We start from the raw sequence: 18,950 nt of genomic DNA, 5'->3' as shown, positions 1-18,950 counted from the left end.
TACAAATAGACATGGGTGTGTACACATAGATATATATTTAAATCACTACAAACACAAAACATAATATAATAATATTATACAAAATTAAGCTGAAAAATAAAAATTGATATATCTACTTAAATTTGTGTTCTATGAAATAAGAACTACTACTAAAAAAAATTTATGTCCTTGAGGAATTTTCCACCAGCACCATCTATGAACATGTTTTCAAGTCCCTCCCTTATGCTAAATGTTCTTCATAGATCAATGGGCTCTGACAATTTACCCTTTTGTCCACTTAGGAAAGACAATTGCAATGCTAGGCTTTTGGAAGATGCACTTATGCCAACAACAATTTAAGCTACAATGCTATGGTTTTGAAAGATGTGCTTGTGCCTAAGAAAACCTGTTTGGGGCTTCTTTAACTCCTCCATTTGGCAATTAAGTTCATTGGCTGAGTTGGTTGTGCTCACATGCCAAAGAGGATCATTCCAATGCTCCCACTTTCAATCTTTGCAAGGAAACACTAGAAGATGAGGTTGCACATATGGGTGATATTTTCATTTGCCAATTCCATAATTTCTCACCTGGCTTGGTGGAGCTAAAGTTACAAACAAGTGGATCAAAGAGAACTAGCAACCCATCCTTGATGATGAGATTTTTGCTGGCCCTAGGATTCTTTTATGTGATATGTGGATGCCTTGAGGACAAGGAATTGATACTAAAGATGGGCACTTGGACTAAGGTCAAGTCTTTCTTGAGCATAAAACCATGGTTTCCTAAATTTGATCCCTTCACTAAATTTTTAACAACAACCTCAATTTGGGTTCACTTACCCAAACTACCACTTCCTTTTTAGGAATCTTCATGTTTGGACAATAAACACATTTTCAAAGTTTCAAAGACAATTTTAAACACTTTTTAACTACATTTCATAACTAATAAAGGTACCATGTTATTTTCCATAAATAATCATTATTTTATATACATGTTAAAATACTACTCATTTGATTGGTGAATTCCAAACTTTGACCGATGTGTCATTCATAATTTTTTTTTGAAAACTGATGCTTGTTTTTGTATGTGATTCCTAAGTTCTATGTGAATGGTGTAAATCAATTTTGAGGCAACCAATGCCGATTTTCAATGGCTTATGTATTCAATAAAATGAATATAGCTATCTTCTTTTCTTTATCCATCTACGTAAGGTATTATTTTGGTAGTTCCCAACGATTCCTAGCCTCCTCTTTCCTCTTCTCCTCGCTAGTTGTTGTGCTTCAGACAATGCAGTGCTTAAAAATTTGCCACATATTCTCCACCTTGATAGAGTACTTAAAGACAATATATACTAGGTGAGAGATATTTAAATGTGTTCTATAGAAGATAGTTAGAATAAGACTTATAAACAATTCCACAAAGTTTTGAATCAGCTACTACAAACTCTCATAACTATTTTAGATTGAATTCTTCAAATAGAGAATCAGTAAAAATCTGTCAGAGTCAACTCCAAAGCCAGGGTTCTTCCAGCTTGAGCCCACTTGGCTACTTTGGGGTAGGGTACATATTTTCATGAATTTATAATTAGATGTGGATTTAAATCTAACTTATTTGTGCAGAGTAGGCTTATAGACATGTATGAAATATGTGGGAGTTTAGTAAGAGTGCAGTATATATTTGACAAAATACAACAACCAAGAGATGGTGCTTGGAATGTTGTGATTGCAGGGTATACAGGGAATGGTTATGTTAAAAAAGTTCTTGACCTCTTTGTTATAAACCCACATAGAGATTCAATTTCATAGAATGTAATGATTTCAAGATATGTGCAAAATGGATAATGTTCATGAGGCTACTAAGATCTTTTGGGAAATGCCTGAATGCAATTTTACAACATGGAATGCAATTACTATAGCATATGTGCAGAGTGATTGGGTTAGTCAAGCCTTTAGTTTCTTTCAAATGATGCCTAGCCTGACGATATTTCTTGGAATGTTAAGATCTCATCTTATTCCAAAAATGGGCATAGTGAAGAAGCCTATAAACTTTTCCAAAAGATGCCCAATCCAAATATTGTAACTTGGACAGCTTTGATTTTAGGATATGCATAGAATGGGTAGAGTGAGAAAGCTCTGAATCTATTTGGGCAAATGCAATTGGCAGACATGCAACTAGATTTAAAAGCCTTCACCAATGCTTTATCTACATGTGCTAATTTAGCAGACATGAAGCAAGGAATGTTGTTTCATGAAGCTCTAATTAAACATGGATTTTTATGATGTATTTAATGTATCAAATGTAAAGCTCTAAGTCACACTGTGCATGTCAGCAACATGATAATAGACTGCACATGATCAATATATATCCATTTATACACATTGTAAATAAAGAGTCATCTTACCACATTATCAACATTGCCCAGCTAGAATAACCAATATGAAGGAGGTTCTCCATAGTGGAGTCTCATTGGTTTTCATGTCTTATAGAAAGAAAAATCAAGGCCACACCATGGTTTTGAATCTTTTGATACAACTTAGAAGTAGGAATCAATGGTGGAGATATAGATTCTTCAACCCAATGATTCCAAGCATCCACATTATGTAGCATGGAACTGAAAATTGATTCATTAGAAGAGGTCAAAGGTTTAGCTAGTAGTAAAACCATACTATAGCTTGAAACTTTTATATTATTTTTTCTAAATGTTATTACAGATACAAAAATAAAGATCTATGAAATTGATTCCATACAAGAAATGGCTCCAAATGATAGTAGTATCAACTGAAAGTGCACTCAACACAATATATTTTACTTACATGCAATAGGAAGTTGAACTAAAAAATTTAGTAACATTGCATCTTGAACTGTAGACAAATGAGTGCTAAGTTTTTTTTGGTTTCTTTGAAGAGGTATTTGACAACAGTGCAAAATGATAAAGCTCATCTTCCCTCAATAAGGAATGTTGATAATAGAGAGAAAAATAGAATGATATGGAATCAAAATCACCAATATTAAACATGTGTTATAATAACCTATCAATGAAGTTTAGGTGTTGATAAGAAATCTAACAAAATATATTATATGTTTTTGGATGACAGTTTAAAGATCTCTATAAGTTATTTTTTTCAAGCACTTAATATAATAGGAATCTTATTCTAAATAAAAAGGCAACAAGAACATAGATCAGTTACTGAAACCTTATTCTCTTTATAGATATTTAGATTTAAAAAAATTATTGATGCTGAAAAGTACTTAAGTATGGAAAATTGGACAAAGTTATTTCATCAATGTCCAATGTTATTGTATCTAGTCCATCACCATCCACAATGAAAGAAATTAAACATCGGTCTGCTACCTCAATTGCTCTATTTACATCATACACATACTGACCACTTGTCAAGTATTGAAACACATATTCAATGTAGAAGTCTTTATGAATGAAAATAACAATTACATCTAACTTTTATATTTTTTAAAATAGGTCATTAGCTAAATTCTTATCTAGCTCGAAGTCAAATGAAGAGCATACACACTGCATGAGAGCTTAATTTTGACTGTTGATTAGTTAAATCAAAAGTTTAGTAATTAATTTATTATTAAATTATAGAGAAAATAAAAAGAATAAAAAATTTATTTTTCAAAATAATTATATATATGTGTGTGTGTGTGTGTGTGTGTGTGTGTGTGTGTGTGTGTGTGTGTGTGTGTGTGTGTGTGTGTGTGTGTGTGTGTGTGTGTGTGTGTGTGTGTGTGTGTGTGTGTGTGTGTGTGTGTGTGTGTGTGTGTGTGTGTGTGTGTGTGTGTGTGTGTGTGTGTGTGTGTGTAGATGAATGCCCAAATAAATTAGCAGTTGGAACATACCTCAAAATTTTAATCTCTAAAATATTGTGATTTTGAAGATAATTGAGAATATGAAAATAGATGAATGTCCAAATATATCGGCACTACAAACATAGCTCCAAATTTTAGTCTCTAAAATAGTTTCCAATACTTTGTCTCCTCTATAGCATACAGATGTGAGACAATTCTTTTTAATCAATATTCAATGCACTTATAGAAGAAATTAGTTTGATAATGATGGGTGGTGTATCATACAAGAAATTTGATGTCATAGGTGGATTATATATGCACCTTTCTTGTTTTAATGATAGCAAAAATTATCTATGTGTGGGGGCTATAACTCTATATTTAACTATTGGATTTGACTCAATTTTGGATATGGTAGAGGAAACCTAGTTCCCTTCATTCTAACTGAAGTAAATTTAAAAATAATAACTGGAACAAAATTTATTAATGCATGTGTAAAGGTCTATCAAAACTATCATAAAGTAATAGTCACAAAAATATGAACAATAGTATAGAAGATTTTGTCTTTTATTTGTTGTGTGAATAAAAAATGGTTTATAGGGATTGCAAGGCATCTGAAGAACACACGAAATCCTCATATAATGCATGTTTAAGTTTCTCTCATAGGATAAGAAAACTAACAATGGTAGTGATAGTCAATATTATGTTAATTCATTTCTTTTTTGAGAAAGCTTAATCATATAGATGCTTGAGGGCTATTTTATGGAAAATGATGATGTTTGAGCATCTTTTGTCAATTGTGTCTAATGTGCATACAACAGATGTGACTACCATTAAGGACAAGTGTGGATTGATTGAAAATGAGCTAGGCTAATATTTACATGAATGATCTAGTCACAAGTAAGTGCAATGAATGAGACATATTAAAAAATGCCAATTTGATAAATGGACTAATGTGTTTTATGTGACCAAAGAAACATGATATGTACATTGTGCACATGTTTGTATTGAGTGAAGGACAATGGTAAAGATTAATGCATTTCATTCCTTACATCTAACAAGGTTATGTGTAACAGGTAATAGGAAAGTATGTGAAAAGAAGGTTGATTGATTGTTGACACAAGATGGGGAATATGCCTCGAGAGGAGTTGAAAACTTTGAAGAAAGATGATTGGATCAACAAGATCCTAGAAGTTTCATGATGCTAGGGACTAGAAGCAAAATGTAGAGAAAATTTTGTTCATTTTTGTGTCTCATGAATATCTAAACCAATCATTAACTCAATTTCCTACTATTAACAAGACAATACTCCATTTTATAATCAGCTATTAATAGACCACAAGAGTGCATTCATGTAAGTTGAATATAATTTGAGAGTTGAAAGTTGATTGTAGGGATGCATAAATGGCTTCACCTCATATCTTACAAATCTACATCATGAAACACATGTTGATCAACCGCTCTAAAATTTCCTGTAAAATATGAATATAGATTTTTGTAGATATCCCCCTTTCTCTCCTTATATATATATATATATATATATATATATATAGAGAGAGAGAGAGAGAGAGAGAGAGAGAGAGAGAGAGAGAGAGAGAGAGAGAGAGAGAGAGAGAGAGAGAGAGAGAGAGAGAGAGAGAGAGAGAGAGAGAATTGGACTGGAATCAGCAAGGCCAAATCGAATCATAAATCAGCCATGAATTAGAATCAAATTAGCCACGAATCAAATAATTAAAAAAACCCTTGAAATATATATATATATGGTACAATTCAATAGTCATAAAGGCCCTTAACTTTGTGTTGAACAAGGGTTTCCAAAAATATATTTGTAGTTCAATGATATAATCTTAAGAAGCAACCAGATTTAACCAAAAAGAATTTGAAAAGATTTTGATTGTGTAATTACTAATTACTTACTAAGAAAACACTTAGTGTGAAATAATCCCTCATGTTTGCAAGCCGTACATACATAAGTCTAAAACTTAAAATTTTTCATTCACACACCTTATTCAACTTCCTACACTCTTAGAAATCAAAAACCCTTAATTGATCAAATCCATGTTTAACTTTTCACTTAAAAGATAAGAGACAAATAGCACAATAGATTTAGATACATAATTTTTTATACATAAGTAGAGATGGTAATAAAAGAAATGGATCTACCATAACTACCCTAAGTTCCTATCATCTACTGCAATATAACATTTTCAATATATTCCATTTCATTGCTACCAAAAACACTAAGATTGCCATTGTTATCATTTCATACAATGTCTCCTCCATCCATAGTTGATTTATTAATATTTGTAGCTGAATTGTCATGAGACAATCCTTGATGCATTACTTCTTGATCACTTTGGTTGAGTGTCATGTTGTATAGATACATGAGTGTTAGTGGCTGAGGACATTGCAAGGACAGGTAAATAATTTTGTGTTTGAATACCTCCCTCCATAGTTTGAGCCTAGAAATACATAGTTTGCATGCCTCCTTGAGATCTATGTGCTTCTACTTGAAATTGGGCTAAAATAGAATTGGATTGTGGTTGACTGAAAAAAAAAATTCCCATTGACTTTTGTTAAGGATCATCAATTCAATACCATTAGATTGGATCCCAATTATTTGCCATGCCAAACCTCTTATTGGAATACCTTGTGTAGAGTTCAACTATTAAATTATTGTGAGAAGTAGATATAAGACATTAGTTTTTGTATTAGTTCCCTCAGTAGGATGACACATAGGAACAATTGCAAGAACAGTTCTAACAGGCACTACACAGACCACCCTAATCTTCCTGAATGATGGTATAACATTACCCACCTAATTTGGCATTCTTGAATGTTGGGGAGCACTTATTTGGTTTCCTTAGAATTTGCAGGAATTTCTAGACCTCCTCAAGACTGACCAGTGGACCTGAGTGTATATATATTAATATTTCTTGATACTTCTCCTACAGAAGAAATTCCTCTAGTAAACCCAATAGTTGGGCTAAAATACCCAATTTGAAATGGCCCAAGACTATCACCATGCTAGAAGGGCAGTGACTGAACCATAATAGGATTAGGCCCAAGTGAAGATATGTAGACCTCCATAATATTTAGATGGTATCCTAAAGGAACATGTTGAATATGTTAGCATTGCAAACTCAAATGAGAAAAATGAACATGCAAATTAACATCTATGATGTGGTGGGAATTCGAGCACTAACTATTTGATAGAATGCATGTGAAGGGTAAGTGCAGATATAGGGGATACAATCAAAACCAAAAACATGCTAAGAAACTAGCTTGGCAATTTTTTTTAGTGCTTGTTGAATTGTGAATCAAGAGAATCTGCAATTTATGATTGTGGAAGTTCTGTAGTAAAGGAATTTTCATATATTATGTTTTCCAGTGAACTAAAAATGAAAAGATGGTCATGAGTAACTTATTCAAAGCTTGTGAAATCATAATTTAACTTATGCATTGTGGAAAGTGTGTTCCAAGAAGTTGCATGTGTGACCACAAAAAGTAAGTTTATTGATAGAATTAACAACATTCCAAATGATATTTGTGAGTCTATAAAGTTGCATTTGGCAGATTGAGTAAGTTTATGTTTCTGTGAATTTCATTTCACATGAATATACCTATTATAGTGAAAGAAAATATAAGCATGCAAACAACATACATAAAGATATTTTTTTGAAATATGACTATGTGATTGGGGGTTCACTTGAATTCTAATAAGACATTTTTTGATTATTGAGTGCATGATCCTAGTGGCTCTATTTGAACTCCAACACTTTGGGACATGGAAGGTTGGATTTTTGTTCGCACCCATTGTGATTGATTGGATTATTTGCATCGGTAGCATTAGTGTTTTAATTATATTTCCAAAGTGTTCAGGGCCATTTCACCAATTTATATGTGATCTCCCGAAGCATAGAACAATCATTGGCTGGGAGGCATACTTCTCTACATTACAGGTTTACCTCTATTGCGGGATTCTAGGATATCTTAGAAATTCCTTTTTAATGAGATACCCTAATAAAACTGTGTATAAAGGTTGCTCTATGGCATCTAAAATTCCTGAACTTTAATAAACAAATAGTGATTATTAAATAGGTGAGGTGAAACAGAGAACAAAATGAATTTATAGTGAGCCATAACGAGTTTGAATTTTTTTAGCAACTATAGTCTGGTAAATGATGTATCTGTATCCATCACACATTTTGTCAAACATTTCTCCGGCATCCTCAACAAATCCACATCTAGCGTTCATATCTATAAGTTCATTTCCTACAAAATAAAAATAAAGATTTGAGATTGTTAACCATTTCTCACTATGTGGTAATGGATGGCCTTACTCGTTTGTAGAAGATCTGATCCTCACAATGCACGCCATGTAGGGAAGTGTTTCCACCAGACTATTTAATTGATTAGTATTAATAAAGATGATTTACGTTTTTATTAAATTTCAATAAGTTCCATGTTAGAACTATGCCGAAATTATTTAAAGTTATCAGCCCCTTGTAGAACTAATGTTTTCATTTGTTCCCATCAATTAATTTTTATACTAAAAGAAATCTACGACTCTAAAGTTTGGATGATAATAATTTTAAAATTAAATTCTACACAAAATTATTTTTTTCTCATTAGACTTTGCTAGCGTTTATTTATATTTTTGAATCGAATAAATAACATTTTTTTTAAAAGATAAATATATATATATATTAATTACAATAAATAAATAATTACACATCTTTTTACATGTCATTTATTGCTCTCATCTTCCAAGTTTTTATTGGAGGGAGAAATGTAAAGAAGAAAATAATAATATTGATCAACTATATACTTCCACTTACTTTTAGTTATTGTCTAAATTTTATATCTTAGAATGGCCTATTTATGTTTGTGGACATTTTGGATTATGATACTAATCCGTGGAGGGTTTTTTTTATTGGCTTTTGTTGTTAGTATTTAACAAATGCCTTGAATATATATTCATTATTTAATATATTTACTTTTTATTATTATTATTGGTGAAAGTGACATATTCCACATGTATATTTATATTAAAAATATTCTGGTTCAAAGACTCATGAAAGGAAGAAACTAAAAATCGTTACACAATCTAATCTAGAAAATAACTATCATAACTAGTAAAAAACAATTTAATTGAAATAGTTATAATGTTACTTTTCTTTGATGAATGTCTATAACATACTCCACGAGAAAAGCATAGAGAATGTTGGCAAAGGTTGTGAAATCTAGCGTCATACCAGCGGATTGCATTCGCCTTGAACAAATCCATGTGGAAAGCAAAAGAAATGGGCAGCCATGATCCATTCGATGGAAGTCCACAACTTTTACATGATTAATCGTTGATCATCCTAATCAAATCGCTTATCTTCCATGTAAAAATAATAATGGATTAGATATTTAATTTTTAGGAAAAATATGTAACAATTACTTCTACTCATTGTAATCGTTCTTGGGGTGGATCAATTTTTTATTCTTCAATTATTTGAGTTGGTCAATTTTAATGTTATTTTTAATAGAAGTATTTGTATTTCAAAAATTTCAATATTATTTAGATAATATTTATAATAAAAAAATTGTATTATGATTTTGTTTTAATATTATATATATTATTAGTTCTTAAATTGTTGTACATTTCGAATAAATTCTTAAATTGATAGAATAAGTTTGCATCAATCTTTATGTCAAACATCTAGTTTACTACAACTAGACCACAATTAAAAGTTTTTAAAGTCTTCAATGATAGAACAATAGCACCAATTAACTTTCAACCTTATAGGAGTCACAAGTAGCTCTTCGTACTTTAATAACTCTTCTTGTGGCAACAAAAATAACTCAATAAGTTGCTCCAAGTTCTTTCCATTTTGTTTCAATACTTTTATATCCCTCAAGATCAACACTTGTCACTATGACAATTGAATCATCCTAACATAGATTCAAAAAAATAGAAAAAAATACTAATTAAAATTAGTTGGATTGTATATATGCGAAAGTTTTCTAAAGGGAAAATCTTGTGTGGATAAAAGGAAAGTACCGAATTCTAGAGCAACAAGCACATAGGTAAATAACATTCAAAGAGTAAAGAGAACTAAATCTTCATAAATATCTTGTATAATTACTCATCCACATAAGTACCCTTTTCTTTTACATTTGATTTCTACAATTGATATTCAACATTTTGATTATATCATATTCATGCTCACAACTTATTTATATAAATTAATATATTAATTTATTCCTTACATAGATGAATTGTCTATACACATTTTTTACGAAAAGCATACCTTTTTTAAGAATATATTATCTAAATAAGTACAACCTAAAAATATCATTTAGATAAAATATTTGAAGCAAATATTTTTGTAATATAATTATTAATTTTTAAAGAAAATGTTTATAGTAAAAATTTAAAGATGGGACTCATAAATATATTTTTTATCAAAATTTTAAATAAGTATTTCCATAATATAATTATTATCCTTTATAATTATTAAGAGACTTCCACATTAAAAAAATTAATCAAAGAAAAAAAATTGTTGTTTTTAATAAACTCCTATGTTTTTCAAATGAATCCTCATGGGTTGTATGTGTAATATGAATATTATTTGTATTTGAATTATGTTTATCAAGAAAAAATCCTTATATCATTAATAATTATAATTTAAATAGTAAATATTTATTATTTTAGTTATTAAGTTATTTTATTTCAAGGTTTAATATTTATTAAATAGTGGTTGTCATCATTTACTAAATATTAAAAATATTAAATATAATGATAATAACATAATATTATATTTTACAAAGTGGATAATTATTACGTGACATTAATGTGACTAAGAGCAATTATATGTTGAGATTATAAAATACTTAATTGATAATTAATCTCTTTGACATGTAAAAATAGTCTTGAAATTTTCTTTTGAGTGTAGATTGGGGTGATTTTTTAGTTCATTTCTTGTTCAATATTAGTTGAAAGGATATTTGAAGAAGTTAATTCATTATGATCTATTGATAGTATAAAAGTTTTAACATTAAGTAATAAAAGTTATTAAAAAGTTAAATAATGTATTAAAATATGATTAAAAAATCATAGATCATTCATTTAATCTTGTGCTTGGTGACTAACTATTAGTAAGCAATTGTTTAGTCATTTATTTGATCATTTATTTAGTCACTTATCTTTGTCTTACCTTGCAATTTTACCCAATAACCAAATTAGTCATTTATTTAGTCACTTATTCTTATAAATTATAGCACAATACTAGAATTTCATTAGTTTTAGTCAAGTGACTAAAATTTTTAGTCTTGTGACTAAAAGTTTTAGTCAGGTGGTCATTTATTTGCCAAAATTCTATACTAGTGAAATTAATCATATACATTCATAGCATGAAAATAAATATTCAACACATGTATGACACAACATATGTGGTTACCTAGAAACCCTCCAAGGAGAAGGTAAAACTGGGATAGGGATGACACCCACAAATCTTCACTACTACAGTAATAAAGTGTATGTAATGAAGGTTACAATGTTTGACCATGAAACATGATCTAGCCTGTGAAAGGTCTACCCTATTAAAAGATTTAAAACACACTACTAACAGTGTGCCTAGTAAGAGGACTTTAACTTACAATGAAATACGTACCCTGTTAAGGGATTTACAAGAGCCTATTAGCACTACTATGTTAAGAGATTTAATTGATTCACCTGTTAAAATGTCTCAGCAATGATCCTTTGGTTAGAACTCTATTGCTTGATGTCAGATCACCTTTATATTGATGTTTACTTGATCCTTTCTGATTAGATATACCTTTGTTGTCGTCTATTTCCTTTCCTCTACTCTCCTTCTAACTGATTCTAAAATGTAACTCAATTCATAACACATTAATCACCATGAATTCTTTGTTTGCACATGCAAACTCTCTTCAATTCTCCTTAGCATTCCTTTCTCCATCTCTTTAAAGTTTAGGGTTTATCTTCCTTAAGAAGACATAGGTGATTTAGGATTAGGTATGAATCAATAGTAGTTATTCACCCATATTGCCACTTAAACCTTCCCTTTTCTGATTGGATGCATGTCATGATAGGAATTCACAATTAAGATTCATTCTTATCAACAAAAATTGCAAAACAATACTTAAGTTGGCTCAAAAATAATTTACATAATAGTTTGTGCCAATACAAACAAATATGTCAAAATTGTATTACTCAGCATCTGAAGTCCCTAGTACTTGGCACTAACTATAACTTCAATGCTGACACTCGATACATGGCATGCACTACTTTCTTGGCACTTGTGGAACATACTATCTCCTCGACATCTAGTGACTCGGCACTTGAGTGGTTCGGTACTCACTATTTACTCGACATATGTTACATGTTTAGTATGAACTACATAGATGACTTAAGTGTATGGATACTCATTAGTCAAAACCAATCTGAGATCAATAATCTCCCCCTTTGACATGAGTCTCAAAAAAACTTGGTCATGCATTGATGATCTTATTCTTACAAGCATAACATAGATAACTAGTATCTATTCCACTTCTATTAAAAAAATTCAAAATTTGGCAACACATGACTTATTAGTCGTACCTCAAAATTTCATAATCGCCTCTGAGTTGATTGTTCTATGCTATACTCGCTATCGGATACAAAAAATTTCTCCTACTAAGTAGATTGTTTGTCTATTTAGCCTTGTCTCTGTCTCCCCCATACTCTTTCTCATTATTACTCCCCCTTTGTCCTTACTCCTCCTTTATCCTTACTCTCCCTTTTTGACACTTATGTCAATGGGTTATACATTAATAGTGTGCTTGTCCAAAAATAGTTTTTAGATCTCAAGGATAATCTTTAGAGCTACATCCAAATTATCACAAGCTACCTCTGATGACTTAATTTGGATGGCCAAGTCAGCAACAAGGTGTACTAAGTCTTCATGTGTAGAAAGATGAGAGTCTTTCTTCATGAGAGTTTTAGTGTAGGCTAGTTCCTTGTGCAGTATCTCTATGTGTGGTGTCAACGTAGATTGGATGCATATCAATTTAGCCCTGATGTTGGCTTCATTTGCATGTAATGTTGCTAACTAATTTTTGGAATGTAGGAGGGTGCTAAAGTGTTTCTTACTTTGGGCCAGAGACCTTTGTAAAGTTATACTAGATGTGTGCATAATGCTCTCCAAGTTTAGGATATGAGTCCTAACTTCCCATGTGAAGAGTGTAGTATTATTCAGTTTGGTATACAAAGAGAAAATATTCTCTAGTATCTTCTTCACACTTTCTATTTTGGTTTCCAATTCAGCCTGTGTTAGTACAATAACACTTGGTATCTTTTTGTCAACCTTATGTTGGAACTTTCTCTCAAACCATTCAAATAATTTGACATTAGAATCTAGGTCTATGTCATTCAACTTCTCCACTATGCTAATTAATTGTTCAATTATTGGCTTGTCTTCTTGTAGAGCCAACAAACTGAATTCATCAATGAAAATGTCTTTGATATCAATCAAAGCTTGCTTATACCTACAATTCTATGTAAGAAATTCTTGATGCTTCTTCTTTGCTAGAGCTTCCTAGAGTATACCCATCTACTCAATAATAATAGTTACATAATCAAATTTAGAAAAATCAATTACTTCATCCAAGTTTACATAAAAAAATATTATAACTTCAACTCCCTTGGATGTACTTGGACTTGGCCTTGAGGATTATAATGGTATAGCTTCTATGCTCGGCCTCTAAAGAGCTTGACTAGGAGGAGTGGCATATTTTGGTAATGTTACCAATGTTTGTATGGCTATTTGCTCCTTTAGCTTTTTTGTCAAACTTGACTCTTTAGGTGTGTCCCTCTCTTCCTCTATATTATTAGTAACACCTTGATTATGTGTTGTAGGTGTAGGACTATCTACCTAACCTATTTGAATTTGAGTTTCTTTATTCTTTTCTATCTCATCTTTCTACTCTCCATCTATCTCACCTTTGTCATGTATACTTTCCTCTATATTAACTAAGACTGGAGTACTTTGTGCCATTGTACTGATGGTACTAGTAGTTAACTCCTCCCTTTGATATATCACAAGGGGTAATGTTGTTGTATCATTGTGAATTGGGGAGGGGGTAAAGGTGTAAATTTTTGGTACTACCTCCCCAGTAAATACCTTATCTACCTTCTCAATCTCATCATGTTGGAAATTTGATTGAAAAGATCATTGTGAGAAGAAGATTGATTGAAAGAGGGAGATTGTTGTTAAAAGAATATTTTCAATCATTATTTTGTCATTGATGTCAAACTTGCTATTTGTAGGAATGACAATTGCTTATAAGATCCAAGTACTATCACTTAGTTGATTGATGGAGAGGATTTAATCAACAAGATGTAACAAGAGCACCTAAGGGAAAGGTTGAGTTATGTTTTCTTAATAAAGTGCAAGGATCAGCGAAGACAATGATTAAATAATGTATTGATAACATACTTGAAGATACAGAGGTTGGTCACACTTAGAAACACTGAAAGAATAAGTTGGAACAAGGTCAACTATAAAACCTAAACTAAGTTCATTAGTGGGTGTTGAGCAAGCTAGTTTAAGCCAAGTAAATTTACAGTTAGAGCTGAGCAAATGGAAAATCTAGTGTGTCTCAAGTGAACTTCAAGTGCAAAGTGATATAGAAGGAGTCTAGCAAATAGAAAATCTTTGGTGGATGCCAAGTAACACAATAGGTGTCAAGCATCAACCAAACAAAGTTGATGTTGTGTAACATAGTATGTTGAGCTACTGCATTATTGAAAAAGTTAAAGATTCACCAAATCTGAGCCAACAAAGTTGTTGCCTTGAATTTTGTGAACCAGTTAGAGGATAAGGATGATGAGCTAGTGGCACAGAATTCTATGTAAACCATTTTTTAGCAAATTCAAGAGGATTTTTCATGATGTTTCTAAAGAAACAAAATGTGGGTTAGATTCAATGAATCCTACCTGATCCATTCGTACTAAAATTAAACGAGGGAAGAATCGAGTGGAAAAAGAAATTTTAGACTTCTATTTAATGAGTCATAGGCCAAGAAGAAAGAGCTACTGGAGTGCCAAATTGCAAAGTGGTTGAAGGGTGTCAAAGAGAAGACATCTAGGAGAAGCAAGAATAGAGCACAAAGACTCTACTTCAATAAGTGGTCAGAAAGAGAGGATTGCACTAGTACATTAAGTGTGGAGACTCAAGGAGACAAAGCTTGAAAGGAGGACAAGCTATCATGAGTTGCAAAGATTGAAAGCTAGGCAATGTTATGAGCTAAGAAGTGATCTAAAATTTGCAAGTTAAGTTGCATGTTTGAATTAGGTCAAAACTCTTTATTATTACTCTCTACCAATTGTATTAGTTAAGGTAAAAGAAAATCCTACAGACTTAGGCTAGTTTAATAGCCATTTGTAAATCCTTTAATAGGGTGTCATTCCAAGTGAATGTTCTAAAGTCCTCTAACAAGGCCCACTTCTAAGAGGGTGGTTAAATCCTTTAACCAAGTCACATTTAATAGTGTGTTGTAGCCTTTAACAGGGCACCAATTTAGAAGAGTGATAATTGAGTAGCATGTTACTAGTGGTTTTTCTCAAATTGGGTTTTCACATAAATCACTATGTTATGTGTTGATCTTTTCATGTGTTATGCTTGCATGCTGATTTATAGTAACTTGTTTAATAGGAAAGTTAAAGCTTGGATGAATAAATGGTTAAATTGGCACACTTTACTTGATGAAAATTTTGAATAGGAAATTTGGACCTTGAATAAATGATTCACCCCCCCCCCCCCCCCACACCTTTTAGTTATTGGTATCAAAGCCATCTACTAATTTAGTTTCAAGGTACTAGAAGCAGGAAGATCAAGATGTCCAAGAGAGAAGTACCCAAGCTCAATAAAGACAACTTCATTGCATGGAAAAGTCTAATGAAACTATAACTTGGATCAATAGGTGATTATGAAAAAACCTCAATTGGAGTCTAGCTAGACCCCTCTCTGTAGATGATTTGAACAAGAGGAAGGATCGCAATCAAAAAATGCTAGAGATTGCCTCTGCACTTAGTTATGCTGAATTTGATGAAATCAAAGGATGTGATACTACATTCAAGATGTGGAAAGCCCTATCACATATCTATGAAGGAGACCAGAATGTTCAAAGAGCAAAGAGAGAAAGCCTCAAAGTAAAGTTTGATGACATGAAAATGGAAGAAGGTGAGAATGTTGCTCAATATGGATCTAGGATGAAAAGTGGTAAGTGCAATAAGAAGTCTGGGTGGTCAATTGGAAGAAGAGACTATTAATAGAAAATATTTAAGGACCCTACTACCCATCTATGCTATTAGAGTTTTAGCTATCCAAGAGCTAAGGTGTGTGCAAGGAAACACACTAACCTTTGAAGGAATAGTGGGAAGAATTACTATATTTGAACTATCCAATTTTGATAACTATAGACCTAAGAACCTTGAATCTACTTTCAAGGCCAAGCTAACATTGAAAGATATTGAGGAAGTGAAATCAAAGAAGAGGAGTAAAAAAGAAAAATATGCATCCAGTGACAGCAGCATAGATGAGGAAGATGTGGAACAACTAGAAGCACTACTAGCTAGAAGATTCTATAGAGATGAAGGTAAATTCAAAGGTAACTTTCCTATCATTTGTTTTAATTGTAATGATGTAGGTCATATTGTTGCAAGGTGTACATAGAAGAAGAACTAGAAAGAAGGAAAAAAGTACAAGAACAAAAGAGAAGATGATAGCAGAGATTACAAGGACAAAGTCAAAAGATGCTACATAGTTGAAGAAGATTCTGATGAGAATGATGATGAAGTAGTCTATGTAGCCATGAAAGATTAATCAAACAAAGATGAAGATGAAGCAAATGCACTAGTAACCTTTGTGAACAAGAATGACAAGTGGATCATAGACATTGGGTGCTCACATCACATGACAGGAGATAAAATTAAGTTTATTACCTTTACTTAGTATGATGGAAATAGTGTTATATTTGGTAATAATGTTCCATGTCAAATCAAAGGAAAAGGCATAATTAAACTCAGAGAGAAAATTTCATGTGATAATGCATACCATGTTGAAGGATTGAACTAAAATTTGTTGAATGTATCACAATTAGGAAATGTAGGTTGCAAAGTAGAATTTGAAAACAAAATTGCAAAAATCTATGACACTAATAGAAATCTAATAGGAAAACCTAAACAAACCAAAAGTAACCTATTTTACCTAGATATGGAAGATGCAACTTGTCTTGTTGTTAGACTTGATGATGTGTGGTTATGGCATAAAAGACTGTGTCATGTTAACTTTGACAATTTGATTAGCATCAACAAAAAATAGAAGGTCAGATGTTTGCCTAAACTTAAGAAGCCTAAAAACACAATGTGCAAACAATGTCAATTAGGAAAGATGACTAAGTCTAGCTTCAAAAGAAAAAGATACACTTCCAAAGAAGTACTAGAGCTAGTCCATATAGACTTATGTGGTCCAATAGAAGTGCAAAGCTACCTAGGAGACAAATACATAATGTTATTTGTAGATGATTATTCAAGGATGATGACTATAATATTTTTAAATAAAAAATTTGATGCACTTCAAATGTTTAAGTGGTACTTGGCCAAGGTTAAGAAGGAAGTAGGTAAGAGTCTGAAATGCCTAAGATCAGATAAAGGAGGAGAGTTCACATCAAAAGAAGTTGAGATATTTGCAATGACAAAGGTATCAAAAGGCAAACATCAGCACCAAGAACTCCACCACGAAATGGTATTGCTGAAAAAAGAAATAGATTAGTAATAGACTCTGCTAGAACCTTGATGATGGAGAAAAATGTTGCTCTAAAGTACTGGAGAGAAGTTGTAAGTACTATTGTTTACACTTTGAATAGAGTCCAAGTCAACAAAGGAAAAAATGCAACACCTTTTGAACTATGGTATGGTCACTCACCTAATGTAAAGCATTTTCAAATATTTGGTTGAAAATGCTATATTCTTCAAGATACTAGAAATGGCAAGTTTGATGCAAAAAGTGATGAAGGCATATTCCTTGGATACTCCACTAGAAGAAAAGCATATAAGTGTTTGAATACTAATAGTAACAAGATTGTGGAGAGTAAAAATGTAAATTTTGATAAGGATGTTGAAGACCAAGTTGATGAATCCAATCAATCACAAGATTATGAAAATTTTGCATACATCTATGAAGGAATGAATGTTGAAGATAATGTTGCCAATCAAGTTGGGAATCAACAACAAATTTTAGTATCAGCCAAGTCACAACTAGTGAATGCTGAGCTGCATTCAAAAGACAAGTTGCAGAATAAAGAAAATGCTTATTCTAATTCTAAAAATAGTATAATTGAAAGAAATGATGAAATATCAAATGGAGAAGAGCAAAATGACTCTGAAGTTGAAGGATCAAACATGGAAAGGAGGACAAAACCAAGACTAGCCAAGTACATAACAAGACATCACCCTACAGATCAAATTATTGATGATAAGGATGCAAGACCAATGACAAGGAATAGACTAAGGAATGAATCATGCTTACTAAGCAAGTTTGAGCCCAAAATAGTGAAAGGTGCACTATAAGATGATGATTGGTATAAAGCTATGGAAGAAAGGATAGACTAGATTGAGAAGAACAAAACCTAGACCCTAGTTCCTAGACTAGTTGATAAGAATGTAATTGGTACCAAATGGGTGTTTAGGAACAAACTTGATGAGAATGGTGAGATAACTAGAAACAAAGCTAGACTAGTTTGCAAAGGCTATACACAAGAAGAAGGATTGGATTATGGGGAAACATTTGCCCCTATTGCAAGAATGGAAGGAGTAAGAATACTACTTGCATATGCTACTTATAAAGGTTTAAAAGTCTTCCAAATGGATGTAAAATTTTCTTTTCTAAATGGTATACTGGAAGAGGAAGTCTACATATAACAACCAGAGAGATTTGTTGATGGAAAAAATAAGGATATGGTCTACAAACTACATAAAGCACTCTATGGTTTGAAGCAAGCACCTAGAGCATGGTATGAGATACTACACAAATATCTTGTGAAGATAGGATTTGAGAGAATAGATGACAAAAACAACCTATATATCAAGGTAGAAAAAGGTAAAGACATTTTCATAT

The 18,950-nt window shown here is 31.8% G+C and overlaps 1 pseudogene; it reads right to left on the bottom strand.

The window, feature by feature from the left end:
- Positions 1-2,373: 2,373 nt before the first annotated feature.
- LOC149528730 (uncharacterized) lies at positions 2,374-13,829 on the bottom strand (annotated as a pseudogene).
- Between the last annotated feature and the right edge of the window lie 5,121 nt (positions 13,830-18,950).

This window comes from Cupressus sempervirens, chromosome 11, assembly GCF_028749045.1.
Source record: "Cupressus sempervirens isolate cs-2001-9-10 chromosome 11, ASM2874904v1, whole genome shotgun sequence".
Lineage (NCBI taxonomy): Eukaryota > Viridiplantae > Streptophyta > Pinopsida > Cupressales > Cupressaceae > Cupressus > Cupressus sempervirens.
This window is presented reverse-complemented; position numbering and strand designations above follow the sequence as displayed.